This window comes from Lissotriton vulgaris, chromosome 2_1, assembly GCF_964263255.1.
Source record: "Lissotriton vulgaris chromosome 2_1, aLisVul1.2, whole genome shotgun sequence".
NCBI lineage: Eukaryota > Metazoa > Chordata > Amphibia > Caudata > Salamandridae > Lissotriton > Lissotriton vulgaris.
In genome coordinates, this window is record NC_141687.1 from 1910041913 (window position 1) to 1910060290 (window position 18378).

An 18378-nucleotide genomic window follows, 5' to 3' on the forward strand; every position below is an offset into this window, starting at 1 on the left:
ACCACCTCCACACTTGTCTTTTACACCCTCAATTCCCAAGTCAGTATCCATACACTCGAGCAAGCACCCTGCCACTCCCCTTGCACTCCTCTAGTGACCCATTCAGCACCAGGTACTAATCCATTCACTGCCCCAAAACGCAACCACTTATAAATGCAGCTAGGCACTCTACTTGCAGTATTCTAATTATTCAGTCAGTACCCAAGTACTATTGCAGTGACCCAGGCCTTTACAGATGGACTGCTACAACCCCCTCTTTAATATGCATTCAGTCCTCTAACCACATACACACTTGTCTTTCACCACTTCAATTCCCCAGTCAGTATCCATACACTCCACAAACACCCTGTCACTCGCCTTGCACTCCTCTAGTGACCCATTCAGCGCCATGTACTAATCCATTAAATGCGCCAAAACCCAACCACTTATAAATTCACCCAGGCACTCTCCATGCAGCACTCAAATCATTCAGTCAGTACCCAAGTACTCATGCAGTGACCCAGGCCTTAGCACATAGACTGCTTTAAACTCCTATCCACTACGCATGCAGTCCTCTAACCACCTACACACTTGTCTTTCACACCTTCAATTCCCCAGTCATTATCCATACACTCCAGCAAATACCCTGTCACTCCCCCTGCACTCATCTAGTGACTCATTCAGCACCTTGTAATAATCCGTTCACTGCGCCAAAACCAAAGCACTTATACATTCACCCAGGCACTCTCCTTGCAGTACTCTAATCATTCAGTCAGCACCCAAGTACTCATGCAGTGACCGAGGCCTTAACATATGGACTGCTACAAACCTCTCTCCAATACGCATGAAGTCCTCTAACCGCATACACACTTGTATTTCACACCTTCAATTCCCCAGTCAGTATCCATACACTCCTGCAAACACCCTGTCACTCCCCTTGCACTCCTCCAAAACCAAAGCACTTATGAATTCACCCACGCACTCCCCTTGCAGTACTCTAATCATTCAGTCAAAACCAAAGTACTCATGCAGTGACCCAGGCCTTACCACATAGACTGCTTCAGACCCCTATCCACTATGCATGCAGTCCTATAACCACCTACACACTTATCTTTCGCACCTTCAATCCCCCAGTCAGTAGCCATACACTCCATTAAACACCCTGTCACTCCCCTCGCACTCCTCTAGTGACCCATTCAGCTCCATGTACTAATCCATGCACTGCCCCAAAATCTAACCACTTATAAATTCACCCAGGCACTCTCGTTGCAGTTTTCTAATCATTCAGTCAGTACCCAAGTACTCATGCAGTGACCCAGGCCTTAACACATGGACTGCTACAAACCTCTCTCCAGTCCTCTAACCACTTACACACTTGTCTTTCATACCTTCAATTCCCCAGTCAGTATCCATACACTCCTGCAACCACCCTGGCACTCCCCTTGCACTCCTCTAGTGACCCATTCAGCACCATGTGGTAATCCATTCACTGTAACAAAACCCAACCACTTATAAATTCACCCAGGCACTCTCCTTGCAGTACTCTAATCATTCAATCAGTACCCAAGTACTCATGCAGTGACCCAGGCCTTAGCACATAGACTGCTTCAAACCCCTATCCACTATACATGCAGTCCTCTAACCACCTACACACTTGTCTTTCACACCTTCGATTCCCCAGTCAGTATCCATGCACTCCAGAAAACACCCTATCACTCCCGTTGCCCTCCTCTAGTGACCCATTCAGCACCATGTACTAATCCATTCACTGCACCAAAACCTAACCACTTATACATTCACCCAGGCACTCTCCTTGCAGTACTCTAATCATTCAGGCAGTACCCAAGTACTCATGCAGTGACCCAGGCCTTCGCACATGGACTGTTTCAAACCCCTAAGCACTATGCAGGCAGTCCTCTAACCAACTACACACTTGTCTTTCACGCCTTCAATTCCCCAGTCAGTATCCCTACACTCCAGCAAAACACCCTGTCACTCCCCTTGCACTCCTCTAATGACCCATTCAGCAGCATGTACTAATCCATTCACTGTGCCGATACCCAACCACTTATTAATTCATCCAAGGCACTGTCCTTGCAGTACTCTAATCATTCAGTCAGTACCCAAGTACCCGGGCCTTAGCATATGGACTGGTTCAAACCCCTATCCACTATGCATGCAGTCCTCTAACCACCTCCACACTTGTCTTTTACACCCTCAATTCCCAAGTCAGTATCCATACACTCGAGCAAACACCCTGCCACTCCCCTTGCACTCCTCTAGTGACCCATTCAGCACCAGGTACTAATCCATTCACTGCCCCAAAACGCAACCACTTATAAATGCAGCTAGGCACTCTAGTTGCAGTATTCTAATTATTCAGTCAGTACCCAAGTACTATTGCAGTGACCCAGGCCTTTACAGATGGACTGCTACAACTCCCTCTTTAATATGCATTCAGTCCTCTAACCACATACACACTTGTCTTTCACCACTTCAATTCCCCAGTCAGTATCCATACACTCCACAAACACCCTGTCACTCGCCTTGCACTCCTCTAGTGACCCATTCAGCACCATGTACTAATCCATTAACTGCGCCAAAACCCAACCACTTATAAATTCACCCAGGCACACTCCTTGCAGCACTCAAATCATTCAGTCAGTACCCAAGTACTCATGCAGTGACCCAGGCCTTAGCACATAGACTGCTTTAAACTCCGATCCACTACGCATGCAGTCCTCTAACCACCTACACACTTGTCTTTCACATCTTCAATTCCCCAGTCATTATCCATACACTCCAGCAAACACCCTGTCACTCCCCCTGCACTCATCTAGCGACTCATTCAGCACCTTGTACTAATCCGTTCACTGCGCCAAAACCAAAGCACTTATACATTCACCCAGGCACTCTCCTTGCAGTACTCTAATCATTCAGTCAGCACCCAAGTACTCATGCAGTGACCGAGGCCTTAACATATGGACTGCTACAAACCTCTCTCCAATACACATGAAGTCCTCTAACCGCATGCACACTTGTATTTCACACCTTCAATTCCCCAGTCAGTATCCATACACTCCTGCAAACACCCTGTCACTCCCCTTGCACTCCTCTAAAACCAAAGCACTTATGAATTCACCCAAGCACTCTCCTTGCAGTACTCTAATCATTCAGTCAAAACCAAAGTACTCATGCAGTGACCCAGGCCTTACCACATAGACTGCTTCAGACCCCTATCCACTATGCATGCAGTCCTATAACCACCTACACGCTTATCTTTCGCACCTTCAATCCCCCAGTCAGTAGCCATACACTCCATTAAACACCCTGTCACTCCCCTCGCACTCCTCTAGTGACCCATTCAGCTCCATGTACTAATCCATGCACTGCCCCAAAATCTAACCACTTATAAATTCACCCAGGCACTCTCGTTGCAGTTCTCTAATCATTCGGTCAGTACCCAAGTACTCATGCAGTGACCCAGGCCTTAACACATGGACTGCTACAAACCTCTCTCCAGTCCTCTAACCACTTACACACTTGTCTTTCATATCTTCAATTCCCCAGTCAGTATCCATACACTCCTGCAACCACCCTGGCACTCCCCTTGCACTCCTCTAGTGACCCATTCAGCACCATGTGCTAATCCATTCACTGTAACAAAACCCAACCACTTATAAATTCACCCAGGCACTCTCCTTGCAGTACTCTAATCATTCAATCAGTACCCAAGTACTCATGCAGTGACCCAGGCCTTAGCACATAGACTGCTTCAAACCCCTATCCACTATACATGCAGTCCTCTAACCACCTACACACTTGTCTTTCACACCTTCGATTCCCCAGTCAGTATCCATGCACTCCAGAAAACACCCTATCACTCCTGTTGCCCTCCTCTAGTGACCCATTCAGCACCATGTACTAATCCATTCACTGCACCAAAACCTAACAACTTATACATTCACCCAGGCACTCTCCTTGCAGTACTCTAATCATTCAGTCAGCACCCAAGTACTCATGCAGTGACCGAGGCCTTAACACATGGACTGCTACAAACCTCTCTCCAATACGCATGAAGTCCTCTAACCGCATACACACTTGTATTTCACACCTTCAATTCCCCAGTCAGTATCCATACACTCCTGCAAACACCCTGTCACTCCCCTTGCACTCCTCTAGTGACCCATTCAGCACCAAGCACTAATCCATTTACAGTGCCAAAACCCAACCACTTATAAATTCACCCAGGCACTCTCCTTGCAGTAGTCTAATAATTCAGTCAGTACCCAAGTACTTATGCAGTGACCCAGGCCTTAAGACATGGACTGCTGCAAACCCAACTCCAATACGCATGCAGTCCTATAACCACATACACACTTGTCTTTCACACCTTCAATTCCCCAATCAGTATCCATACACTCCAGCAAACACCCTGTCAGTCCCTTTGCACTCCTCTACTGACCCATTCAGCACCATGTACTAATCCATTCTCTGTGCAAAAACCAAACCACTTATAAACTCACCCAGGCACTCTCCTTGCAGTTACTCTAATCATTCAGGCAGTACACAAGTACTCATGCAGTGACCCAGGCCTTCGCACATGGACTGTTTCAAACCCCTAAGCACTATGCTGGCAGTCCTTTAACCAACTACACACTTGTCTTTCACGCCTTCAACTCCCCAGTCAGTATCCCTACACTCCAGCAAAACTCCCTGTCACTCCCCTTGCACTCCTCTAGTGACCCATTCAGCAGCATGTACTAATCCATTCACTGTGCCGAAACCCAACCACTTAATAATTCATCCAAGGCACTGTCCTTGCAGTACTCTAATCATTCAGTCAGTACCCAAGTACTCATGCAGTGACCCGGGCCTTAGCATATGGACTGGTTCAAACCCCTATCCACTATGCATGCAGTCCTCTAACCTCCTCCACACTTGTCTTTTACACCCTCAATTCCCAAGTCAGTATCCATGCACTCGAGCAAACACCCTGCCACTCCCCTTGCACTCCTCTAGTGACCCATTCAGCACCAGGTACTAATCCATTCACTGCGTCAAACCCCAACCACTTATAAATTCACCCAGGCACTCTCCTTGCAGCATTCAAATCATTCAGTCAGTACCCAAGTACTCATGCAGTGACCCAGGCCTTAGCACATAGACTGCTTTAAACTCCTATCCACTACGCATGCAGTCTTCTAACCACCTACACACTTGTCTTTCACACCTTCAATTCCCCAGTCATTATCCATACACTCCAGCAAACACCCTGTCACTCCCCCTGCACTCATCTAGTGACCCATTCAGCACCTTGTACTAATCCGTTCACTGCGCCAAAACCAAAGCACTTATGAATTCACCCAAGCACTCTCCTTGCAGTACTCTAAACATTCAGTCAATACCCAAGTACTCATGCAGTGACCCAGGCCTTACCACATAGACTGCTTCAAACCCCTATCCACTATGCATGCAGTCCTATAACCACCTAAACACTTATCTTTCGCACCTTCAATCCCCCAGTCAGTAGCCATACACTCCATTAAACACCCTGTCACTCCCCTTGCACTCCTCTAGTGACCCATTCAACACCATGTACTAATCCATGCACTGCCCCAAAATCTAACCACTTAAAAATTCACAGAGGCACTCTCGTTGCTGTTCTCTAATCATTCAGTCAGTACCCAAGTACTCATGCAGTGACCCAGGCCTTAACACATGGACTGCTACAAACCTCTCTCCAGTTCTCTAACCACTTACACACTTGTCTTTCATACCTTCAATTCCCCAGTCAGTATCCATACACTCCTGAAAACACCCTGGCACTCCTCTTGCACTCCTCTAGTGACCCATTCAGCACCATGTACTAATCCATTCTCTATGCCAAAACCAAACCACTTATAAACTCACCCAGGCACTCTCCTTGCAGTTACTCTAATCATTCAGGCAGTACCCAAGTACTCATGCAGTGACCCAGGCCTTCGCACATGGACTGTTTCAAACCCCTAAGCACTATGCAGGCAGTCCTTTAACCAACTACACACTTGTCTTTCACGCCTTCAACTCCCCAGTCAGTATCCCTACACTGCAGCAAAACACCCTGTCACTCCCCTTGCACTCCTCTAGTGACCCATTCAGCAGCATGTACTAATCCATTCACTGTGCCGAAACCCAACCACTTATTAATTCATCCAAGGCACTGTCCTTGCAGTACTCTAATCATTCAGTCAGTACCCAAGTACTCATGCAGTAACCCGGGCCTTAGCATATGGACTGGTTCAAACCCCTATCCACTATGCATGCAGTCCTGTAACCACCTCCACACTTGTCTTTTACACCCTCAATTCCCAAGTCAGTATCCATGCACTCGAGGAAACACCCTGCCACTCCTCTTGCACTCCTCTAGTGACCCATTCAGCACCAGGTACTAGTCCATTCACTGCGCCAAAACCCAACCACTTATAAATTCACCCAGGCACTCTCCTTGCAGCACTCAAATCATTCAGTCAGAACCCAAGTACTCATGCAGTGACCCAGGCCTTAGCACATAGACTGCTTTAAACTCCTATCCACTACGCATGCAGTCTTCTAACCACCTACACACTTGTCTTTCACACCTTCAATTCCCCAGTCATTATCCATACACTCCAGCAAACACCCTATCACTCCCCCTGCACTCATCTAGTGACCCATTCAGTACCTTGTACTAATCCGTTCACTGCGCCAAAACCAAAGCACTTATGAATTCACCCAAGCACTCTCCTTGCAGTACTCTAATCATTCAGTCAGCACCCAAGTACTCATGCAGTGACCGAGGCCTTAACATATGGACTGCTACAAACCTCTCTCCAATACGCATGAAGTCCTCTAACCGCATACACACTTGTATTTCACACCTTCAATTCCCCAGTCAGTATCCATACACTCCTGCAAACACCCTGTCACTCCCCTTGCACTCCTCCAAAACCAAAGCACTTATGAATTCACCCACGCACTCCCCTTGCAGTACTCTAATCATTCAGTCAAAACCAAAGTACTCATGCAGTGACCCAGGCCTTACCACATAGACTGCTTCAGACCCCTATCCACTATGCATGCAGTCCTATAACCACCTACACACTTATCTTTCGCACCTTCAATCCCCCAGTCAGTAGCCATACACTCCATTAAACACCCTGTCACTCCCCTCGCACTCCTCTAGTGACCCATTCAGCTCCATGTACTAATCCATGCACTGCCCCAAAATCTAACCACTTATAAATTCACCCAGGCACTCTCGTTGCAGTTTTCTAATCATTCAGTCAGTACCCAAGTACTCATGCAGTGACCCAGGCCTTAACACATGGACTGCTACAAACCTCTCTCCAGTCCTCTAACCACTTACACACTTGTCTTTCATACCTTCAATTCCCCAGTCAGTATCCATACACTCCTGCAACCACCCTGGCACTCCCCTTGCACTCCTCTAGTGACCCATTCAGCACCATGTGGTAATCCATTCACTGTAACAAAACCCAACCACTTATAAATTCACCCAGGCACTCTCCTTGCAGTACTCTAATCATTCAATCAGTACCCAAGTACTCATGCAGTGACCCAGGCCTTAGCACATAGACTGCTTCAAACCCCTATCCACTATACATGCAGTCCTCTAACCACCTACACACTTGTCTTTCACACCTTCGATTCCCCAGTCAGTATCCATGCACTCCAGAAAACACCCTATCACTCCCGTTGCCCTCCTCTAGTGACCCATTCAGCACCATGTACTAATCCATTCACTGCACCAAAACCTAACCACTTATACATTCACCCAGGCACTCTCCTTGCAGTACTCTAATCATTCAGGCAGTACCCAAGTACTCATGCAGTGACCCAGGCCTTCGCACATGGACTGTTTCAAACCCCTAAGCACTATGCAGGCAGTCCTGTAACCAACTACACACTTGTCTTTCACGCCTTCAATTCCCCAGTCAGTATCCCTACACTCCAGCAAAACACCCTGTCACTCCCCTTGCACTCCTCTAATGACCCATTCAGCAGCATGTACTAATCCATTCACTGTGCCGATACCCAACCACTTATTAATTCATCCAAGGCACTGTCCTTGCAGTACTCTAATCATTCAGTCAGTACCCAAGTACCCGGGCCTTAGCATATGGACTGGTTCAAACCCCTATCCACTATGCATGCAGTCCTCTAACCACCTCCACACTTGTCTTTTACACTCTCAATTCCCAAGTCAGTATCCATACACTCGAGCAAACACCCTGCCACTCCCCTTGCACTCCTCTAGTGACCCATTCAGCACCAGGTACTAATCCATTCACTGCCCCAAAACGCAACCACTTATAAATGCAGCTAGGCACTCTAGTTGCAGTATTCTAATTATTCAGTCAGTACCCAAGTACTATTGCAGTGACCCAGGCCTTTACAGATGGACTGCTACAACTCCCTCTTTAATATGCATTCAGTCCTCTAACCACATACACACTTGTCTTTCACCACTTCAATTCCCCAGTCAGTATCCATACACTCCACAAACACCCTGTCACTCGCCTTGCACTCCTCTAGTGACCCATTCAGCACCATGTACTAATCCATTAACTGCGCCAAAACCCAACCACTTATAAATTCACCCAGGCACACTCCTTGCAGCACTCAAATCATTCAGTCAGTACCCAAGTACTCATGCAGTGACCCAGGCCTTAGCACATAGACTGCTTTAAACTCCGATCCACTACGCATGCAGTCCTCTAACCACCTACACACTTGTCTTTCACATCTTCAATTCCCCAGTCATTATCCATACACTCCAGCAAACACCCTGTCACTCCCCCTGCACTCATCTAGCGACTCATTCAGCACCTTGTACTAATCCGTTCACTGCGCCAAAACCAAAGCACTTATACATTCACCCAGGCACTCTCCTTGCAGTACTCTAATCATTCAGTCAGCACCCAAGTACTCATGCAGTGACCGAGGCCTTAACATATGGACTGCTACAAACCTCTCTCCAATACGCATGAAGTCCTCTAACCGCATGCACACTTGTATTTCACACCTTCAATTCCCCAGTCAGTATCCATACACTCCTGCAAACACCCTGTCACTCCCCTTGCACTCCTCTAAAACCAAAGCACTTATGAATTCACCCAAGCACTCTCCTTGCAGTACTCTAATCATTCAGTCAAAACCAAAGTACTCATGCAGTGACCCAGGCCTTACCACATAGACTGCTTCAGACCCCTATCCACTATGCATGCAGTCCTATAACCACCTACACGCTTATCTTTCGCACCTTCAATCCCCCAGTCAGTAGCCATACACTCCATTAAACACCCTGTCACTCCCCTCGCACTCCTCTAGTGACCCATTCAGCTCCATGTACTAATCCATGCACTGCCCCAAAATCTAACCACTTATAAATTCACCCAGGCACTCTCGTTGCAGTTCTCTAATCATTCGGTCAGTACCCAAGTACTCATGCAGTGACCCAGGCCTTAACACATGGACTGCTACAAACCTCTCTCCAGTCCTCTAACCACTTACACACTTGTCTTTCATATCTTCAATTCCCCAGTCAGTATCCATACACTCCTGCAACCACCCTGGCACTCCCCTTGCACTCCTCTAGTGACCCATTCAGCACCATGTGCTAATCCATTCACTGTAACAAAACCCAACCACTTATAAATTCACCCAGGCACTCTCCTTGCAGTACTCTAATCATTCAATCAGTACCCAAGTACTCATGCAGTGACCCAGGCCTTAGCACATAGACTGCTTCAAACCCCTATCCACTATACATGCAGTCCTCTAACCACCTACACACTTGTCTTTCACACCTTCGATTCCCCAGTCAGTATCCATGCACTCCAGAAAACACCCTATCACTCCTGTTGCCCTCCTCTAGTGACCCATTCAGCACCATGTACTAATCCATTCACTGCACCAAAACCTAACAACTTATACATTCACCCAGGCACTCTCCTTGCAGTACTCTAATCATTCAGTCAGCACCCAAGTACTCATGCAGTGACCGAGGCCTTAACACATGGACTGCTACAAACCTCTCTCCAATACGCATGAAGTCCTCTAACCGCATACACACTTGTATTTCACACCTTCAATTCCCCAGTCAGTATCCATACACTCCTGCAAACACCCTGTCACTCCCCTTGCACTCCTCTAGTGACCCATTCAGCACCAAGCACTAATCCATTTACAGTGCCAAAACCCAACCACTTATAAATTCACCCAGGCACTCTCCTTGCAGTAGTCTAATAATTCAGTCAGTACCCAAGTACTTATGCAGTGACCCAGGCCTTAAGACATGGACTGCTGCAAACCCAACTCCAATACGCATGCAGTCCTATAACCACATACACACTTGTCTTTCACACCTTCAATTCCCCAATCAGTATCCATACACTCCAGCAAACACCCTGTCAGTCCCTTTGCACTCCTCTACTGACCCATTCAGCACCATGTACTAATCCATTCTCTGTGCAAAAACCAAACCACTTATAAACTCACCCAGGCACTCTCCTTGCAGTTACTCTAATCATTCAGGCAGTACACAAGTACTCATGCAGTGACCCAGGCCTTCGCACATGGACTGTTTCAAACCCCTAAGCACTATGCTGGCAGTCCTTTAACCAACTACACACTTGTCTTTCACGCCTTCAACTCCCCAGTCAGTATCCCTACACTCCAGCAAAACTCCCTGTCACTCCCCTTGCACTCCTCTAGTGACCCATTCAGCAGCATGTACTAATCCATTCACTGTGCCGAAACCCAACCACTTAATAATTCATCCAAGGCACTGTCCTTGCAGTACTCTAATCATTCAGTCAGTACCCAAGTACTCATGCAGTGACCCGGGCCTTAGCATATGGACTGGTTCAAACCCCTATCCACTATGCATGCAGTCCTCTAACCTCCTCCACACTTGTCTTTTACACCCTCAATTCCCAAGTCAGTATCCATGCACTCGAGCAAACACCCTGCCACTCCCCTTGCACTCCTCTAGTGACCCATTCAGCACCAGGTACTAATCCATTCACTGCGTCAAACCCCAACCACTTATAAATTCACCCAGGCACTCTCCTTGCAGCATTCAAATCATTCAGTCAGTACCCAAGTACTCATGCAGTGACCCAGGCCTTAGCACATAGACTGCTTTAAACTCCTATCCACTACGCATGCAGTCTTCTAACCACCTACACACTTGTCTTTCACACCTTCAATTCCCCAGTCATTATCCATACACTCCAGCAAACACCCTGTCACTCCCCCTGCACTCATCTAGTGACCCATTCAGCACCTTGTACTAATCCGTTCACTGCGCCAAAACCAAAGCACTTATGAATTCACCCAAGCACTCTCCTTGCAGTACTCTAAACATTCAGTCAATACCCAAGTACTCATGCAGTGACCCAGGCCTTACCACATAGACTGCTTCAAACCCCTATCCACTATGCATGCAGTCCTATAACCACCTAAACACTTATCTTTCGCACCTTCAATCCCCCAGTCAGTAGCCATACACTCCATTAAACACCCTGTCACTCCCCTTGCACTCCTCTAGTGACCCATTCAACACCATGTACTAATCCATGCACTGCCCCAAAATCTAACCACTTAAAAATTCACAGAGGCACTCTCGTTGCTGTTCTCTAATCATTCAGTCAGTACCCAAGTACTCATGCAGTGACCCAGGCCTTAACACATGGACTGCTACAAACCTCTCTCCAGTTCTCTAACCACTTACACACTTGTCTTTCATACCTTCAATTCCCCAGTCAGTATCCATACACTCCTGAAAACACCCTGGCACTCCTCTTGCACTCCTCTAGTGACCCATTCAGCACCATGTACTAATCCATTCTCTATGCCAAAACCAAACCACTTATAAACTCACCCAGGCACTCTCCTTGCAGTTACTCTAATCATTCAGGCAGTACCCAAGTACTCATGCAGTGACCCAGGCCTTCGCACATGGACTGTTTCAAACCCCTAAGCACTATGCAGGCAGTCCTTTAACCAACTACACACTTGTCTTTCACGCATTCAACTCCCCAGTCAGTATCCCTACACTGCAGCAAAACACCCTGTCACTCCCCTTGCACTCCTCTAGTGACCCATTCAGCAGCATGTACTAATCCATTCACTGTGCCGAAACCCAACCACTTATTAATTCATCCAAGGCACTGTCCTTGCAGTACTCTAATCATTCAGTCAGTACCCAAGTACTCATGCAGTAACCTGGGCCTTAGCATATGGACTGGTTCAAACCCCTATCCACTATGCATGCAGTCCTGTAACCACCTCCACACTTGTCTTTTACACCCTCAATTCCCAAGTCAGTATCCATGCACTCGAGGAAACACCCTGCCACTCCTCTTGCACTCCTCTAGTGACCCATTCAGCACCAGGTACTAGTCCATTCACTGCGCCAAAACCCAACCACTTATAAATTCACCCAGGCACTCTCCTTGCAGCACTCAAATCATTCAGTCAGAACCCAAGTACTCATGCAGTGACCCAGGCCTTAGCACATAGACTGCTTTAAACTCCTATCCACTACGCATGCAGTCTTCTAACCACCTACACACTTGTCTTTCACACCTTCAATTCCCCAGTCATTATCCATACACTCCAGCAAACACCCTATCACTCCCCCTGCACTCATCTAGTGACCCATTCAGTACCTTGTACTAATCCGTTCACTGCGCCAAAACCAAAGCACTTATGAATTCACCCAAGCACTCTCCTTGCAGTACTCTAATCATTCAGTCAATACCCAAGTACTCATGCAGTGACCCAGGCCTTACCACATAGACTGCTTCAAACCCCTATCCACTATGCATGCAGTCCTATAACCACCTACACACTTATCTTTCGCACCTTCAATCCCCCAGTCAGTAGCCATACACTCCATTAAACACCCTGTCACTCCCCCTGCACTCCTCTAGTGACCCATTCAACACCATGTACTAATCCATGCACTGCCCCAAAATCTAACCACTTAAAAATTCACCGAGGCACTCTCGTTGCAGTTCTCTAATCATTCAGTCAGTACCCAAGTACTCATGCAGTGACCCAGGCCTTAACACATGGACTGCTACAAACCTCTCTCCAGTCCTCTAACCACTTACACACTTGTCTTTCATACCTTCAATTCCCCAGTCAGTATCCATACACTCCTGCAAACACCCTGGCACTCCCCTTGCACTCCTCTAGTGACCCATTCAGCACCATGTACTAATCCATTCACTGTAACAAAACACAACCACTTATAAATTCACCCAGGCACTCTCCTTGCAGTACTCTAATAATTCAATCAGTACCCAAGTACTCATGCAGTGACCCAGGCCTTAGCACATAGACTGCTTCAAACCCTTATCCACTATACATGCAGTCCTCTAACCACCTACACACTTGTCTTTCACACCTTCTATTCCCCAGTCAGTATCCATGCACTCCAGCAAACACCCTGTCACTCCCCTTGTACTCCTCTAGTGAGCCATTCAGCACCATGTACTAATCCATTCACTGCGCTAAACCCAACCACTTATACATTCACCCAGGCACTCTCCTTGCAGTACTCTAATCATTCAGTCAGCACCCAAGTACTCATGCAGTGACCGAGGCCTTAACACATGGACTGCTACAAACCTCTCTCCAATACGCATGCAGTCCTCTAACCACATACACACTTGTATTTCACATCTTCAATTCCCCAGTCAGTATCCACACACTCCTGCAAACACCCTGTCACTCCCCTTGCACTCCTCTAGTGACCCATTCAGCACCATGTACTAATCCATTCACAGTGCCAAAACCCAACCACTTATAAATTCACCCAGGCACTCTCCTTGCAGTACTCTAATCATTCAGTCAGTACCCAAGTACTACTGCAGTGACCCAGGCCTTGGCACATAGACTGCTTCAAACCCCTATCCACTATGCATGCAGTCCTCTAACCACCTACACACTTGTCTTTTTACACCCTCAATTCCCCAGTCAGTATCCATACACCCCAGCAAACACCCTGTCACTTCCTTTGCACTCCTCTACTGACCCATTCAGCACCATGTACTAATCCATTCACAGTGCCAAAACCCAACCACTTATAAATTCACCCAGGCACTCTCCTTGCAGTACTCTAATCATTCAGTCGGTACCCAAGAACTACTGCAGTGACCCAGGCCTTAGCACATAGTCTGCTTCAAACCCCTATCCACTATGCATGCAGTCCTCTAACCACCTACACTGCTGCAAACCCAACTCCAATACACATGCAGTCCTATAACCACATAAACACTTGTCTTTCACACCTTCAACTCCCCAATCAGTATCCATACACTCCAGCAAACACCCTGTCACTCCCTTTGCACTCCTCTACTGACCCATTCAGCACCATGTACTAATCCATTCTCTGTGCCAAAACCAAACCACTTATGAATTCACCCAGGCACTCTCCTTGCAGCTACTGTAATAATTCAGGCAGTACCCAAGTACTCATGCAATGACCCAGGCCTTCGCACATGGACTGTTTCAAACCCCTAACCACTATGCAGGCAGTCCTCTAACCAACTACACACTTGTCTTTCGCGCCTTCAATTCCCCAGTCAGTATCCATCCACTCCTGCAAACACCCTGGCACTCCCATTTCACTCCTCTACTGACCCATTCAGCACCATGTATACTCCATTCACTGTAACAAAACCCAACAACTTATAAATTCACCCAGGCACTCTCCTTGCAGTACTCTAATCATTCAGTCAGCACCCAAGTACTCATGCAGTGACCGAGGCCTTAACACATGGACTGCTACAAACCTCTCTCCAGTCCTCTAACCACTTACACACTTGTCTTTCATACCTTCAATTCCCCAGTCAGTATCCATACACTCCTGCAACCACCCTGGCACTCCCCTTGCACTCCTCTAGTGACCCATTCAGCACCATGTGGTAATCCATTCACTGTAACAAAACCCAACCACTTATAAATTCACCCAGGCACTCTCCTTGCAGTACTCTAATCATTCAATCAGTACCCAAGTACTCATGCAGTGACCCAGGCCTTAGCACATAGACTGCTTCAAACCCCTATCCACTATACATGCAGTCCTCTAACCACCTACACACTTGTCTTTCACACCTTCGATTCCCCAGTCAGTATCCATGCACTCCAGAAAACACCCTATCACTCCCGTTGCCCTCCTCTAGTGACCCATTCAGCACCATGTACTAATCCATTCACTGCACCAAAACCTAACCACTTATACATTCACCCAGGCACTCTCCTTGCAGTACTCTAATCATTCAGGCAGTACCCAAGTACTCATGCAGTGACCCAGGCCTTCGCACATGGACTGTTTCAAACCCCTAAGCACTATGCAGGCAGTCCTCTAACCAACTACACACTTGTCTTTCACGCCTTCAATTCCCCAGTCAGTATCCCTACACTCCAGCAAAACACCCTGTCACTCCCCTTGCACTCCTCTAATGACCCATTCAGCAGCATGTACTAATCCATTCACTGTGCCGATACCCAACCACTTATTAATTCATCCAAGGCACTGTCCTTGCAGTACTCTAATCATTCAGTCAGTACCCAAGTACCCGGGCCTTAGCATATGGACTGGTTCAAACCCCTATCCACTATGCATGCAGTCCTCTAACCACCTCCACACTTGTCTTTTACACCCTCAATTCCCAAGTCAGTATCCATACACTCGAGCAAACACCCTGCCACTCCCCTTGCACTCCTCTAGTGACCCATTCAGCACCAGGTACTAATCCATTCACTGCCCCAAAACGCAACCACTTATAAATGCAGCTAGGCACTCTAGTTGCAGTATTCTAATTATTCAGTCAGTACCCAAGTACTATTGCAGTGACCCAGGCCTTTACAGATGGACTGCTACAACTCCCTCTTTAATATGCATTCAGTCCTCTAACCACATACACACTTGTCTTTCACCACTTCAATTCCCCAGTCAGTATCCATACACTCCACAAACACCCTGTCACTCGCCTTGCACTCCTCTAGTGACCCATTCAGCACCATGTACTAATCCATTAACTGCGCCAAAACCCAACCACTTATAAATTCACCCAGGCACACTCCTTGCAGCACTCAAATCATTCAGTCAGTACCCAAGTACTCATGCAGTGACCCAGGCCTTAGCACATAGACTGCTTTAAACTCCGATCCACTACGCATGCAGTCCTCTAACCACCTACACACTTGTCTTTCACATCTTCAATTCCCCAGTCATTATCCATACACTCCAGCAAACACCCTGTCACTCCCCCTGCACTCATCTAGCGACTCATTCAGCACCTTGTACTAATCCGTTCACTGCGCCAAAACCAAAGCACTTATACATTCACCCAGGCACTCTCCTTGCAGTACTCTAATCATTCAGTCAGCACCCAAGTACTCATGCAGTGACCGAGGCCTTAACATATGGACTGCTACAAACCTCTCTCCAATACGCATGAAGTCCTCTAACCGCATGCACACTTGTATTTCACACCTTCAATTCCCCAGTCAGTATCCATACACTCCTGCAAACACCCTGTCACTCCCCTTGCACTCCTCTAAAACCAAAGCACTTATGAATTCACCCAAGCACTCTCCTTGCAGTACTCTAATCATTCAGTCAAAACCAAAGTACTCATGCAGTGACCCAGGCCTTACCACATAGACTGCTTCAGACCCCTATCCACTATGCATGCAGTCCTATAACCACCTACACGCTTATCTTTCGCACCTTCAATCCCCCAGTCAGTAGCCATACACTCCATTAAACACCCTGTCACTCCCCTCGCACTCCTCTAGTGACCCATTCAGCTCCATGTACTAATCCATGCACTGCCCCAAAATCTAACCACTTATAAATTCACCCAGGCACTCTCGTTGCAGTTCTCTAATCATTCGGTCAGTACCCAAGTACTCATGCAGTGACCCAGGCCTTAACACATGGACTGCTACAAACCTCTCTCCAGTCCTCTAACCACTTACACACTTGTCTTTCATATCTTCAATTCCCCAGTCAGTATCCATACACTCCTGCAACCACCCTGGCACTCCCCTTGCACTCCTCTAGTGACCCATTCAGCACCATGTGCTAATCCATTCACTGTAACAAAACCCAACCACTTATAAATTCACCCAGGCACTCTCCTTGCAGTACTCTAATCATTCAATCAGTACCCAAGTACTCATGCAGTGACCCAGGCCTTAGCACATAGACTGCTTCAAACCCCTATCCACTATACATGCAGTCCTCTAACCACCTACACACTTGTCTTTCACACCTTCGATTCCCCAGTCAGTATCCATGCACTCCAGAAAACACCCTATCACTCCTGTTGCCCTCCTCTAGTGACCCATTCAGCACCATGTACTAATCCATTCACTGCACCAAAACCTAACAACTTATACATTCACCCAGGCACTCTCCTTGCAGTACTCTAATCATTCAGTCAGCACCCAAGTACTCATGCAGTGACCGAGGCCTTAACACATGGACTGCTACAAACCTCTCTCCAATACGCATGAAGTCCTCTAACCGCATACACACTTGTATTTCACACCTTCAATTCCCCAGTCAGTATCCATACACTCCTGCAAACACCCTGTCACTCCCCTTGCACTCCTCTAGTGACCCATTCAGCACCAAGCACTAATCCATTTACAGTGCCAAAACCCAACCACTTATAAATTCACCCAGGCACTCTCCTTGCAGTAGTCTAATAATTCAGTCAGTACCCAAGTACTTATGCAGTGACCCAGGCCTTAAGACATGGACTGCTGCAAACCCAACTCCAATACGCATGCAGTCCTATAACCACATACACACTTGTCTTTCACACCTTCAATTCCCCAATCAGTATCCATACACTCCAGCAAACACCCTGTCAGTCCCTTTGCACTCCTCTACTGACCCATTCAGCACCATGTACTAATCCATTCTCTGTGCAAAAACCAAACCACTTATAAACTCACCCAGGCACTCTCCTTGCAGTTACTCTAATCATTCAGGCAGTACACAAGTACTCATGCAGTGACCCAGGCCTTCGCACATGGACTGTTTCAAACCCCTAAGCACTATGCTGGCAGTCCTTTAACCAACTACACACTTGTCTTTCACGCCTTCAACTCCCCAGTCAGTATCCCTACACTCCAGCAAAACTCCCTGTCACTCCCCTTGCACTCCTCTAGTGACCCATTCAGCAGCATGTACTAATCCATTCACTGTGCCGAAACCCAACCACTTAATAATTCATCCAAGGCACTGTCCTTGCAGTACTCTAATCATTCAGTCAGTACCCAAGTACTCATGCAGTGACCCGGGCCTTAGCATATGGACTG